At 38.8% G+C, this 13768-nt stretch overlaps 1 pseudogene across 1 annotated transcript in view; it reads left to right on the top strand.

Moving 5' to 3' along the window:
- The window catches only part of LOC306879936 (N-lysine methyltransferase SMYD2-B-like), a 42869-nt pseudogene extending 40112 nt beyond the window's left edge, over window positions 1-2757 (top strand). The window contains exons 9-11 of the transcript in view: window positions 1759-1933; window positions 2030-2138; window positions 2677-2757. The product of the transcript in view is annotated as an N-lysine methyltransferase SMYD2-B-like (transcript). The remainder of the gene's footprint in view (window positions 1-1758; window positions 1934-2029; window positions 2139-2676) is intronic.
- The last annotated feature ends 11011 nt before the right edge of the window (window positions 2758-13768 follow it).

Here is a 13768-nt window from a genome sequence, read left to right as displayed (position 1 = left end):
AAGAGGGAAACCATTTGAGCTACTCTGTGATAATGGAACCAACTTTGTTGGAGGAGATAAAGAGATGAAAGCAGCCTATGTAGCCATGATGCCACAACTCAGGGAACAACTTGCAGAACAACAAATTTCATTCAGATTCATTCCACCTGGCGCCCCTCATTTCGGGGGAGCTTGGGAACGGGAGGTTAAATCAGTAAAGCAGGCTCTAAAGGTAGTGCTGAAGGATCAAACAGTGACTGAAACTGTATTGCGTACCGTGCTCACTGAAGTAGAAGGCATCCTCAATGCTAAGCCTTTGGGGTATGTGTCATCAGACGTGTCGGATTTGGACCCAATTACACCTAGCACCCTCCTAATGGGCCGCCATGATTCTTCTCTCCCACAAGTGCTCTATGATTCAAGTAACCTTTTGGGTACCAGAAGATGGAAACATAGCCAAGTACTTGCTGACCATTTCTGGTCTAGATTCATTCATTACTATCTCCCGAATCTGCAAGAAAGACAGAAATGGCGTAAAGATGGAAGAGAAATTGATCTAGACCAGGTGGTGCTGATAGTAGATCCACAACTTCCGCGAGCATGTTGGCCATTAGGAAAAGTGACCAACACTTTCCCTGGAATTGACGGGCGTACCAGAACAGTTGAAGTGCAGGTACACAATCGCACATATGTGAGACCTGTATCTCGTCTAGTCCCACTCCCTAAATTCTCTGACGATGACCCTATTGAGCCTACTAATTAGCTAGGGCTTCTCACTATTTCAAATGTCCTTACACACATTTGGGGGCGGCTGTGTGAGAAAGCTTTAACCTGAACGCCCCCTAGTGGCACGTAGCATACATAGCTCTTTTAGGAGCGGTCATTTTGACTAAGCAGCAAGTTACAAACCAGGCTGGCTGGACTGTTTTTTCAACTTTGTATATGTTTTCTTTTCCCAGTGCGTAAATGATTACTGGTGAGTTTTCATATATATTTGAATTTGTAACCTACATTATTGTTCCGAATGTGAATATTCGCCCGTTAATTGAACGTAATTTAAACTGCGTCACAAATGAAAGTGAAACCAAGTGCTTTCATATCGGACTTTGAGCTTGCTAATAAGCGTAATCCTATTAGAATAAAAGGAGTATGTTCACTTACTTAGTTACATATCATCTGGTTTGTTTATATTGTTGAAATGTCGAATTGATGACTTTGCTTGTTCCCTGCTCGTGGTATTGAGTAAGCACAACGGTCGTGCATTCCACTTGTCATTGTTTCTTTTATTTTCTAATACAATCAGCAAATCACGTATGTTAATTAACATATTACTTAATCACTGTATTTTGTGTCATTCACTAATATATTTACCACTGTGTTCTTTGTATCTTTTCTGTTTATTATAGGACCACACATGCGTGAAGTAACATATACTAACCTCCTTTAATTAAACAAGTTAAATTGGGATTCCCTCTCCTGTTTCTCTTACCGGAAACACACACCACCATCTTGGCTGCACTACACCTGAACCCACCGAGTGTCCAGTACGCTCGTATACTCAGTGTCATAAATTATATGGCTTTATGAAGAAGCGTTGCTTTCATTTTTCCAAAAGCATATCTAGAGACCGAAATATTAAATGAATATAGCCACTTAGATCAGCTTTGCAACATCCTAGCTACCACCCAGAACACTTTAGTCCACCACTGATGTTTAGTCAAAGGTCATTAAATAATCTGAAGCTTAAGTCAAACATTTATTGAATCTTGACTCGCTCACGTCCCGCTGAGCTTCTAGAGATGTGTGAGCTCAGCATTGACAAGATGAGCACTGTGTTTGATGGCGCTAACATCTACGTCCTTCATATGATGTACCAGGCCATGGGCATCTGTCTTTTCATGGAGAATTATGATGGCGCAGTTAGATATGGAGAAAACATCATGAAGCCATACACGTAAGAACACACATATTCATGTATATATTGTAATACATAAATTGTGTGATATTTATGCATTTGCCAACATATTAATGTCTGCCTTTTTATCTGTAGTGTCCTTTACCCAGCATTCTCTTTAAATATTGCATCTATGTAACTGAAGATGGGCAGACTCTACATGGCTCTGGACAGGAAGTCCACTGGCGTAAGTGCCCTTCAAAAGGTACAAACTCCTCCAAGACTGGCCCTTATGTCATTCCAAACATGTATAACTTTCTCTTGTGGAATGTAGCACACAAATCATGCTTTTTTGGTCCCGTTTCAAACTTTTTGGAGCATGACAGCCCCAGTTCCCACACATTGTGTGAAAGTCTCTTTGTGTTCCATGGGAGAAAGTGTAGAAAGCCTTAAACTGTTGTGGTGCAAAGTGATGTGTCAGTGGTTGTCAACACGGTGTTATATGGGTTTACAATGACGTGAGGGTAAATGTGAGAGTAAATGGTTTATACTATGGTTTTTTTTTTTAAATATAACAGCAAAAACTATAAATCTCGATTGACAAAGAGTATTCCAAAATGCACTCCAAGTTTGACGGTAATGGTCACACACTATTACAGCGAGGAGTTAATTCCAAAAACAATCAATTCTTTGATTCTTGATATTTTGAGAATATTTTGCTTAAAAGTGCAGACAACAGTATTTATTTATTGATTCTACTCTGTAAATGCCAGAAGTGATTGATAATTCTGTTTGTGTTACAGGCATTGACCATCATGGAAGCTGTTCATGGAAAGGACCACACATATGTAACAGAGCTCAAACAAGAAATAAGAGGGGAATAATGTAAATAGTGTGTACTGTTTAAGATTGTACTTGAATTTCGCTTTATTAAAGTAAACAAATGGAGAGACTGGTCACACTTTATTTTAAGGTCCAATTCTCTCTATTAACAAACCATTAACTATGACTTTTGCCTCAGTAAACAACTAATTTGCTGCTTATTAATAGTTAGTAAGGTAGTTGTGAAGTTTAGGTATTGGGTAGGATTAGGAATGTAGAATATGCTCATGCAGAATATGTACTTTATAAGTACTAATAAACAGTCAATATGTCAATAATAGGCATGGTAATAAACTACTAGTCATTAGTAAGAATTGGTCCCTATACTAAAGTGTTACCGAGAGACTTTCTTCAGTAATATGCTTAAGGCTGATATAGTGTTTCCATACAAGATATAACTCTCAGAAAGATGTGCAAGTGTAACAAGTCTGCAAAAAGGGAAAACTAAATAATTTATATCATTTAAGCAGCTGGGCAACAGTAACAGCAGATAAACAGACAAACAGAGCAAAGATACCATAAAACTGACCAGACATCGATACACACATCAGAAATCACAGAGAAATGAACAGAGGGACAGGCACAAGAAGAATTCTAGCAGGAAGCTACAGAAAAGAGAGATCTTATACAGCTATGCTTCAACTCAGCACCACACACATAATCTGGAAAACCAGAGGGGAAACAGACTTTGAGGACCAGGAAATTTGAGGACCGGATATTCTGTATAAATAGTCTATGTATTAATTTCACGTTTGATTACAAACACCAGTTGTTTGAAAATATTAAATATATAATAAATTAATTCTGTTTTATATTGGTGGATGTTCGCTTTACAATTTGCCTTTATCTATTTGTGAATATGATATTCCCAAAGTAATAAACAGATTAATTATAATTTTTTTAAGTATTCTTATGAATCAGACATGAATTTCAATGACGGATCAGCACAGGACAAAACACGCAGAGAGAATAAATAGGAGTGCAAACAAAGCAGGTAACAAGGAAGGACAGGTGATGCAAATGAACCAATAAACGCTAGACAGTGAATCACAAGGCACATAGAAACAAACAAAACAGGGCCATATGCTCACACAAAACATGGCAATTTGACCAGTTAGCTTTGAGCAAAGTGACACATCTCTGACACAATAAAGTCCCTGCCCCAGTTTCTCTTGCTCCAAATTAAAGGCCACTACACAGTAAAACATTTTTATGTATGTAAGGTGACCAAACGTGCCACTTCCCGGGGACATCTGTTCACTTTATTTTAATGATGACTATTAATTATAATACAAGGCAGGATGGATCCATGCTTTCATGTTCTTTACACCAAATTCTGACCCTACCATCTGAATGTCGCAGCAGAAATCGAGACTCATCAGACCAGGCAACGTTTTTCCAATCTATTGTCCAATTTTGGTGAGCCTGTGTGAATTGTAGCCTCCGTTTCCTGTTCTTAGCTGACAGGAGCGGCACCCGGTGTGGTCTTCTGCTGCTGTAGCCCATCTGCTTCAGGGTTCGATGTGTTGTGCGTTCAGAGATGGTATTCTGCATACCTTGGTTGTAACGAGTGGTTATTTGAGTTACTGTTGCCTTTCTATCTTCTCTAACCAGTCTGCCCATTCTCCTCTGACCTCTGACATCAACAAGGCATTTTCGTCCACACAACTGCCGCTCACTGGATATTTTCTCTTTTTCAGACCATTCTCTGTAACAGATGGTTGTGCGTGAAAATCCCAGTAGATCAGCAGTTTTTGAAATACTCAGACCAGCCCGTCTGGCACCAACAAGCATTCCACTTTCAAAGTCACTTAAATCCCCTTTCTTCCCCATTCTGATGCTCGGTTTGAACTTCAGCAAGTCGTCTTCACCTCATCTAGATGCCTAAATGCATTGAGTTGCTGCCATGTGATTGGCTGATTAGCAATTTGTGTTACCAAGCAATTGAACAGGTGTACCTAATAAAGTGGCCGGTGAGTGTATATACATATAATATACAAGGTTTAGAATCAATAGATAAAGCTTTAAACATGACTCCATACATAGTCTCTGAATACTTATATTTATTATCAACTATATAAACTAACTTCACAACTTTCACTTGATGTTGTGAATTTAATTAGAGTAATATTAATCATGAATTTTTAACAAGAGGTTTAATTCATTGTTTTTCAATAACAACAACAGAAAGTTTATATAGTCAGCTTTAAAAAATATTGCCCATAATGCTTTGCTAGACGGAGAGTGTGCAAGGAAAATAACTGAGTGAATGATTCAGTATGTGTGTGTGCTGGAAAAGTAAATTCATCCCTGTATAATCCTGCACAAATCTTCAGTAAACAGTTCAGTGGTCATTATTGCCTGCTAAGTGGAAGATAAGAGAAGCGTCTGGTACTGAAACCTGGGAAACTAGCAAGCAACATCCGAAATGGTAGAACGACGTAAAAGACTACTCAGAAAATGGAGAGCTGTACATGGTTCCACAATGCGACTTTTGCATGACATTGAATCAGAGGTAGACAAAGAAGATCTGGCCATTGACCGATTACGTGAACTGTTATCTGCAAAGGAGGAAACGCTGCTGGAGTTGGATATCAGAGTAGAAGAAGGGAAAAGCAAAGATGATTTGTAGAATTTAATTGTTAAGGAGTATAAAGGGTGATACAAAGAAGCAGCTCAGCCCCCTCACTGCACAGACAGTTAAGTTGCCCAAGTTGATTAACGAGAAGATTTTTGGAATCAGTTATTCACAAAAATGATGTGCTGAGCAAAATAGAGAAGTTTAATTACTTAAAGAAGTTTCTAACTGGTGCTGCTTCAAAGGCAATGGTGGGCTGATGTTAAGAGACAGTAAATGTGATCACACAATTGATCTGCTGCAGAATCGGTTCAGAAGAAAAGACCTACTTATTAACACAAATATGACCAAGGTGCTAAATCTCTGCTCAATAAAGAAATCTAATAATGTCTGAGATAACTTTATGATGAATGTGAAGTACATATCCGCAGCTTTGATACGACACCCAGCAATTCTAAGGCATATAGCAGCTTGTTGTCCCAGTTCTGTTACAAATGATTCCAGACAACATTGCTCTCCAGCACAGTCGACAGAGAGGAACCAGTGATAAATGGAAAGTCTCAGAAGTTACAGAATTCCTGCAGAAAGAGATTCTGAGCCATGCATCTCATTAAGCCAGGTAATTCCAGAGACAGCCAAAGCTACCAGAAACCCTTAAAAGACTATTTAAAAATGAAGCACAGAAAGCTCAACGTCAACAGCTACAGCACACAAAACAGAACTGTGTTCAGAAACTGATATTGCTGCATGAAAAGACAAACTTATTAAGATGGGACGATGCTTTGTGTGCTTTGGGCCAAAGAATATCACAAGATTCTGTAAGACTAAAATGTGCTGTAATGTATGTGGAAGCTGACATATTTATATATGTGAAAAAGGAGAGTAGCATATTTCTGATGGAGATGACAATTTTAATGTGGTGTCCTCCTTCACTTCACATTAAGAAAAGATACAGCTAGCTAAACAGAACAATACTGTGCTGATTCAGACTGTTAGAGCATGGGCAGAAGCACTTAGTGGACTCAGAAGCATTCGCTGCTTACTGGATGGAGGCAGCCAGAGAAGCTTCATCAGTGAGAACACAGTAAGAGCTTTAAAGTTACCTATGATCAAGCAAGAAACAATCACTCTACGTACCTTCAGCTCTTCAGCACCAGTAACAGTGAAGTGCAATACAGTGAAGGTAACTCGGCATAACATCTGGAAAAAGGGGCAGAAAATTTAAATGAACATGACACCCTAAAGCCTGATTTATACTTCTGCCTCAGACATACAACGTAGCCTCTACGCCATTGGTCTCAAACTCAATTCCTGGAGGGCCGCAGCTCTGCACGGTTTAGCTCCAACCCTAATCAAACACTGATCCAGCTAATCAAGCTCTTCAAGATCACTAGAAACTTCTGAGCAGGTGTGATTTGGAGCTAAACTGTGCAGAGCTGCGGCCCTCCATACTTCTGCGTCGTTGTCCGCGTCGACGTGCAGTACACATGCAAACCGCTAGTCTGCAGTGTCCACGGGCATGTTGCTTGTGTAACCCGCAGTACTACGGCAAAAGCAGAAGAAGAAGCAGCTTGACGGAGAAGCATCAGCCATGACGGCAGCAAATAAATATCAAAGAACAGATAATTTAATTAAAACTACAAAAAAAGAGATGACAACGGAACAGGAGAAGATTGCATTCTTTCAATCTCCACAAGTACTTGTACCACGGCAGAACAACATTGTTTATCGCGGATAACGAAGTAATCTATAATGCTATGTTTTATAATAAATGATAAGACACTTGTTCTTTGCTTTGTTTTATTTTAAATAAGGCGTAACATTAAAATATATTACAGTGCAAAAAACTCACACAATACACAAATACATACGGAGGGAGGGGTAGTAGCAGACCAATCACAGCGCTTGCGGTCCACGTAGAGTTGACGCGCTGTGACATTTTTTGGAGAGGTGCACGTAGCCTGTGCGTACTACGCATAACCTACGGCGTAGATTCAACGCAGAAGTGTAAATCAGCCTTTAGTGTGCATCCGCTGTGATGAAGCTCCTAGTAGACCTAAAACAAAAAGACTTGCATTTAGCAGATTACCCTGAATATAGCACTTGGATATGGTTTTCTATGCTTATTGGTGCAGATTATTACTAGCGTATAGTGTCAGGCCAAGTAGAAAGAATAACAGTCACACTTGTAGCCATTGAGAGCATCTTTGGATGGTCAGTGCAAGGCCCAGTCAAAATGTCAAGTGTTGCTGATGCAGCCTGCATGCAAGTTACTGAAAATAGTGTCTCTCGGTATTGCTATGAAGCAGACAGACAGGAAGAGGAGGCTCTTCACAAGGTTGAAAAGACAACGCAGTACAAAGACGAACGATATGAAGTTGAGCTGCTGTGGCGACCTGACAAACCAGAACTCCCAGATAACTACAGAATTGCAAAGAAAAGATTTGAGGGCCTTAAGAGAAGGTTGCAATCAGATGCAGTGCTGTATCACCGATATAATGAAGTTGTGAACGATTACCTTGAGCAGGGCATCATCGAAGACATGGTGGAGGAGGAGTCATCTCTGACAGCTGTGAAGTACTACATTCCTCATCATGCTTTTCTTCGTTCAGACAAGGCAACAACTATGCTAAGAGTAGTGTTTGATGCCTCATCATATGACACTGACTCTCCATCACTTAATGAGTGTCTACTTACCGGTCCTAATCTGAATCCATATCTGCTCAGCATTTTAATAAAGTTCAGACTGCATGCAATTGCATTTACAGCAGATATAAAAAAGGCTTTCTTGTAGATTTATCTTGCAGAAATGTGGTGCGATTCCTCTGGCTCAAAACGTTTGCAAATGGATGACTAACTGTCCAGCATTGAAGGAGAAATTGAAGCCAATGCCAAATTTTGACATTCTGTGACCTAGCCTTTTTTTCTTCTGTGGAAATTAGTGGTGAGATTGTTAAGCTCACCTATGCTCTGTTCTTAACCATGCTCCAAACAGTAGATTTTTATGTAAACCATATGTTTGGCCAATGTTCTCAGCCTTATAATGGTGTCCTTGATTTCATTGGCACATTTCTGGTCCTCACAATGACAAACGACAAAACTAAAACTGTGGGGTACAGGTGGTCACACTTTATTTTAAAGACCAATTCTCACTATTAACTAACTGTTAACTACAACTTTTGCCTTAATAATCTCCTAATTTGCTGCTAAATAATAGGTCTCTCATGACAACTCTCGGAGTGATTTGCATGGTAATATACATGACAGTGTTAATGTATTTGGTCTTGGCGGAATAGATCTGCTAAGCTGCTGCTGCTGCGGCAGAGCAAGTACCGAGACTTGCTACTGCCAATACATCCACTATATGCTGCTGTGAGCATGTAAGGAATATTGCTGCTGTACATATAACATATATGATTAATCCTCCACAAAGGAGGAGACACAGAAATTAACAATACAAGCCAATGTGTGCATGTTGCTGAGTAAATAACTGCTGTGTCAGTGCACATACATATGCCTACACACATGAAGATTAACAGACAAGAATAGAACAAGACACCCCCATAAAGCAGATGTATTGCCAAGACATACTGTATGTACTGCTGCTGCTGCTCTGAATAGCCATGTGAACTGCATGTCTATGTGTGTCTGGGCTACTACACCAACTGGCTGAACAATAGTGGCCTATGACTATGTGAGTCTGGGCAATGGGTTTCTGGACCAACTCATCTTCAGGGCCATACTCTGGACTTAATTTTATCCCGTGGGTTAACAGTTTTTGACATTAATATTGATGATGCAGGCTTGTCTGATCATATGCCTATATTGTTTTCTATGCCATTGGATGGGAAAACTCATTCCCCACTAAGACATTCCCCACTTCCACGTTGGACTCGTATCATCACTGACCGTTCAGGTGAAGAATTGTCCTCCATGTATGTGCATTTAAATGCTAATCAGGATATGATTTCCTCTACATATCACTTAATGCTGATGAACATCTTAATCTGTTTAATGCTACCTTTTCTAATATTTTAAACTCTGTTGCACCACTAAAAGTAAAAAAACATAAACAAAATTCAGTACTTTGGCAAAATGACTTTACTCGTTTTCTCAGACAGACCTGTAGAAGGGCTGAACGTAAATGGAAAAAAGATAAACTACAAGTGTTATATGAAATTTTAAGAGACTCTCTTTCTGCCTATCAGCGGGCTGTAAAGGCTAAAAAATGTAGCTATCTTTCTGAGTTAATTTTAAGAAATAGCCATAAGCCAAATATCCTTTTTTCCACGGTTGAATCTGTTCTTCGCCTAAATGTTAATCTGTTTCCTGAGATATCAGTCTCTCTTTGTGAGGACTTTGCAAGACATTTTAATGATAAGATTTCCCAAATTACATCTTTGATGCCCCTGTTGGCATATGAAATGCCAGATATTCCAATCACCGCTTCCACTTGGTCTGTCTTTGAGCCTGTAAACTTGAATACTCTAATTGAGATTATGTCTACTCTAAAATTTACTGTGTGTTCTCAGGATGTTATTCCTTCACGATTCCTTGGACAGATTATTGAGACTGTTGGCCCGATCTGTTGTCTATTATTAACAAATGTCTTTATACTGGCACTGTACCTGGCGACTTTAAACTTGCCACGGTGCGGCCTCATCTTAAAAAAACAAGTTTGGATCCCACATTACCGGCTAATTTTCGTCCTATTTCAAACTTGACTTTTCATTCCAAACTTTTGAAGAAAGTGGTTCTAAATCAACTTCAGTCTTATTTGACCATCAATTCAATCTCTGAACAATTTCAATCTGGCTTTAAATCCTGTCACAGCACAGAGTCAGCTCTTTTAAGAGTTTTGAATGACATCATGATAATTACTGACATTGGGCAGTCTATGGCTTTGGTTCTGTTAGACCTCAGTTCTGCTTTTGATTTAGTTGATCATAATACACTTATATCACGTCTTGAAACGTGTTGGCCTTCGGGGCACGGTATTGCAGTGGTTTCATTCTTATCTCACAGATAGGCGGTATGTTGTTAGCATTGGAAACCACTCCTCATCTGAAATATCTTTAAAATCTGGTGTCCCTCAGGGCTCGATCCTTGGTCCAGTGCGGTTTTCTCTTTACATGCTTCATCTAGGATCTATTCTTAATAAGTATGGGGTCTCTTTTCATCTGTATGCCGATGACACACAAATATATATCCCTTTGAAGCGTGATAACAAGCAGGCTTTAAAGCCTATTTTAAATTGTTTGGATGAACTAAAACTTTGGCTTACAAGTAACTTCTTAAGCCTCAATGAAAGTAAAGCAGAATTTATTTTGTTTGGCTCAAATGACCACTGTGTACATCGTTTTGAATCTGGACATCTTACTCCATATAGAACTACATGCGCAAAAACCTTAGGTGTATGGTTCGACAATAATCTTAAATTTGGTAAGCAGATAAGTGCTGTGGTTAAGTCCTGTTTTTATCATCCTCGTCTTTTGACATGAATTGGAACATGAATTTCACCAGCTGAAGAGGAGAGTAAAGGCAGAAACTCCCCAAAACAAGCAACAGTTGGAATTGGCTGCATTAAAGGCTGGGAAAAGTATTTCAAAGGATGAGACCAAGAGTCTGGTGATGTCTATGGGTCACAGACTCACTGCTGTGATTGTGCGCAAAGGATCTGCAACTAAATAATAGCTTTTAATCTTTTATATCTGCCTTATGTTCAACTGTCCCAATACTTATGCTCACATCAATGAGTGGGATGAACTCTAAAAGTGCTGTTCTTTTTATTTGCTGTTGAAACGGCTAATAATAAAATGTGACATTGTGTAGTTTTGTCTCATATTCATCTTTTAATCATATTTGTAAATGTCTTGACTCCACAGCCAACAGAGCAATTTTGTCTTTACTGTTCCAATACTTTTGGAGGGCACTGTATAGACCCATTCAGATCAATAAAAGTGTGTCCTTTTGATGCTGTGTGCATTACATGCTCTAGACTGCATTTGCTCCAGCTGTATAAACACAGATGCGTAAATGCTGCTGCTAATATGCTTCATATTTCACTCCTTCATACGATGCAAACTGCTAACATGGCACTTATTTTAACCTTGTTTATGGTTGCTCATTTTTTTAATTCTATCAGGCAGACCACGCAATACACACAGTGATATGGATTAAAAGAGCATTCACTTATCTTAGATGTTGATTTCAGATGTTTCTGAAGTGCGCTGCTACTGCTACAGCAAACACTGCCAAATATTTGAATGTTGAGCAGCGAGCTCATTGGCTACCGATACAGGCGAGAACCAATCAGCTGTGCCATGTGATAATAATGTCATTATGTCATATTGAGTTTGATCTATCGGATTGTGCCATCTAGAGTTTCATGCCAGAACTTTGTATTTAGTAAGGTAGTTGTTTAGGTATGGGGTCAGATTAAAGGATCTAAAATATGGTCATGAAAAATAAAGCATTAATATGTGCTTTATAAGTACTAATAAAAAGCCAAAATGTTAGAAATATGCATGCTTATAAGCAACTAGTTAATAGTAAGAACTGGTCACCAAAGTGTTAAGATAAACAAAACAAACAAACAAACCAAAAAAACTGGAGTTGCTATGGTAACTCTACTTTCCTGCTACCAGTGTTATTTTACCAGTGTCACATCAGCAAGAGTGCTGTTGTACCAAATACCAGCATGACCACGATTTGACTAGGCATAAGTAGTGAAGTGAAGTGACATACTGCCAAGTATGGTGACCCATACTCAGAATTCGTGCTCTGCATTTAACCCATCCAATGTGCACACACACAGCAGTGAACACACACCGTGAACACACACCCGGAGCAGTGGGCAGCCATTTATGCTGCGGCGCCCGGGGAGCAGTTGGGGGGGTTCGGTGCCTTGCTCAAGGGCACCTCAGTCGTGGTATTGAGGGTAGAGAGAGCGCTGGACATTCACTCCCCCCACCTACAATCCCTGCCGGCCCGAGACTCGAACCCGCAACCTTTGGATTACGAGTCCGACTCTCTAACCATTAGGCCACGACTTCCCCATAGTAATGGAGTTGAGTGTGAAAAAATTATTATTCAGTCAAAAATAATAATAATAATAATAGTAGTGGTAATAGAAGTTCATTGTTCCTTTACAAACTTAACATGTCAAAACAGACAAAATATGACTGTGTTAAAGTTTTGGCTGTTTGGACTTTGGAGGGACAGCTGAATGAAAGTTATAAGGGTTTGGAACGACATGAGGGTGAGTACGATGACAGAATTTTCATTTTTGGGTGAATTATCCCATTTATAATCAGAATGAGCTTTATTGGCCAAGTATGTACAAGGAATTTGTTGTTGTTATAATACTAACAAAGAGTATTAAATATGTTTATATAAATGTAAGCTTCATTTATATTATAAAATATAGTGTTATAAATGTACATACATTTAAAAGAAATATTAAAACTTTTGGAGGATTTATTATGATGATGCCCGTTGAGATGCATCCTCCAAGTGTTGTGAAAAGGGTCCATTAACAGGCAATCTGACCAATCCTAACGCCATCTTGTCCGTCAAACAAATCAGACAGGAGAGTAGATTAAATTCGGTGGACTTAAACTTGAAAAATGGTGTGTATTGATGTCTTTCTTGATTCAGATTTGATGTTGAAATAAACTACGTTCTTATGTTCATTCATGTTTATTTTGTGCTTTAAGTAAATATAAAAAGACGATTGGTTCACATGTCCCACTTTTAAGATACATTAAAGAGCTACAAAACGGTATTTTATTGCTTGAATTTCTTACAAAATGACCAAATTTGAAAGCTGTGACTTTATTTCATACCAAATTAACCTTCTCTGCCTTGTCTGTCAGCGTGCTGTCAGTTTCCTCTTTGCTCAGCGATGTATTTGTCACTGCGTGAGAACATGATGTGTAGTGTGAGAGTGGCATGGCTTTTCGGAGGTGAGATAATGGAGGTGAGATGGCATAACGAAGGTGGGCGGGTTTTTGTGAACGGTCATAAATAACAGAATTTTCATTTTTGGGTGAACTATCCCTTTAACTTATTGTTCAGTAATAATAGTAGTAGTAATAATAGATTGTCAAAGTTAATCGTTCCTTTACAAATTAACATATCAAGACAGACTAAAATATAACTGTGTTAAAGTTTTGTTTTTTTTGGATTTTGGAGGGACAGCTGAATGAAAGTCTTATGGGTTTGGAACGACATGAGGGTGAGACCGAATTTTTATTTTTTGGGTGAACTGCCCCTTTAACATTAACAATACTAACAAAGAATATTTAACATGTTTATATAAATTTAAGCTTCATTGCATTCTGGAATATATTACAAACAGTTAGCATAGGCCTAATGCTAGAAGACATGATTAAGGAAAGATATCAAATAAGGGATATACCATGTATATTACC

Source organism: Barbus barbus (assembly GCF_936440315.1).
Source record: "Barbus barbus genome assembly, chromosome: 14".
Taxonomy (NCBI): domain Eukaryota; kingdom Metazoa; phylum Chordata; class Actinopteri; order Cypriniformes; family Cyprinidae; genus Barbus; species Barbus barbus.
The sequence above is the reverse complement of the archived record's forward strand: the minus strand, read 5'-3'. Positions and strand labels throughout refer to the sequence as shown.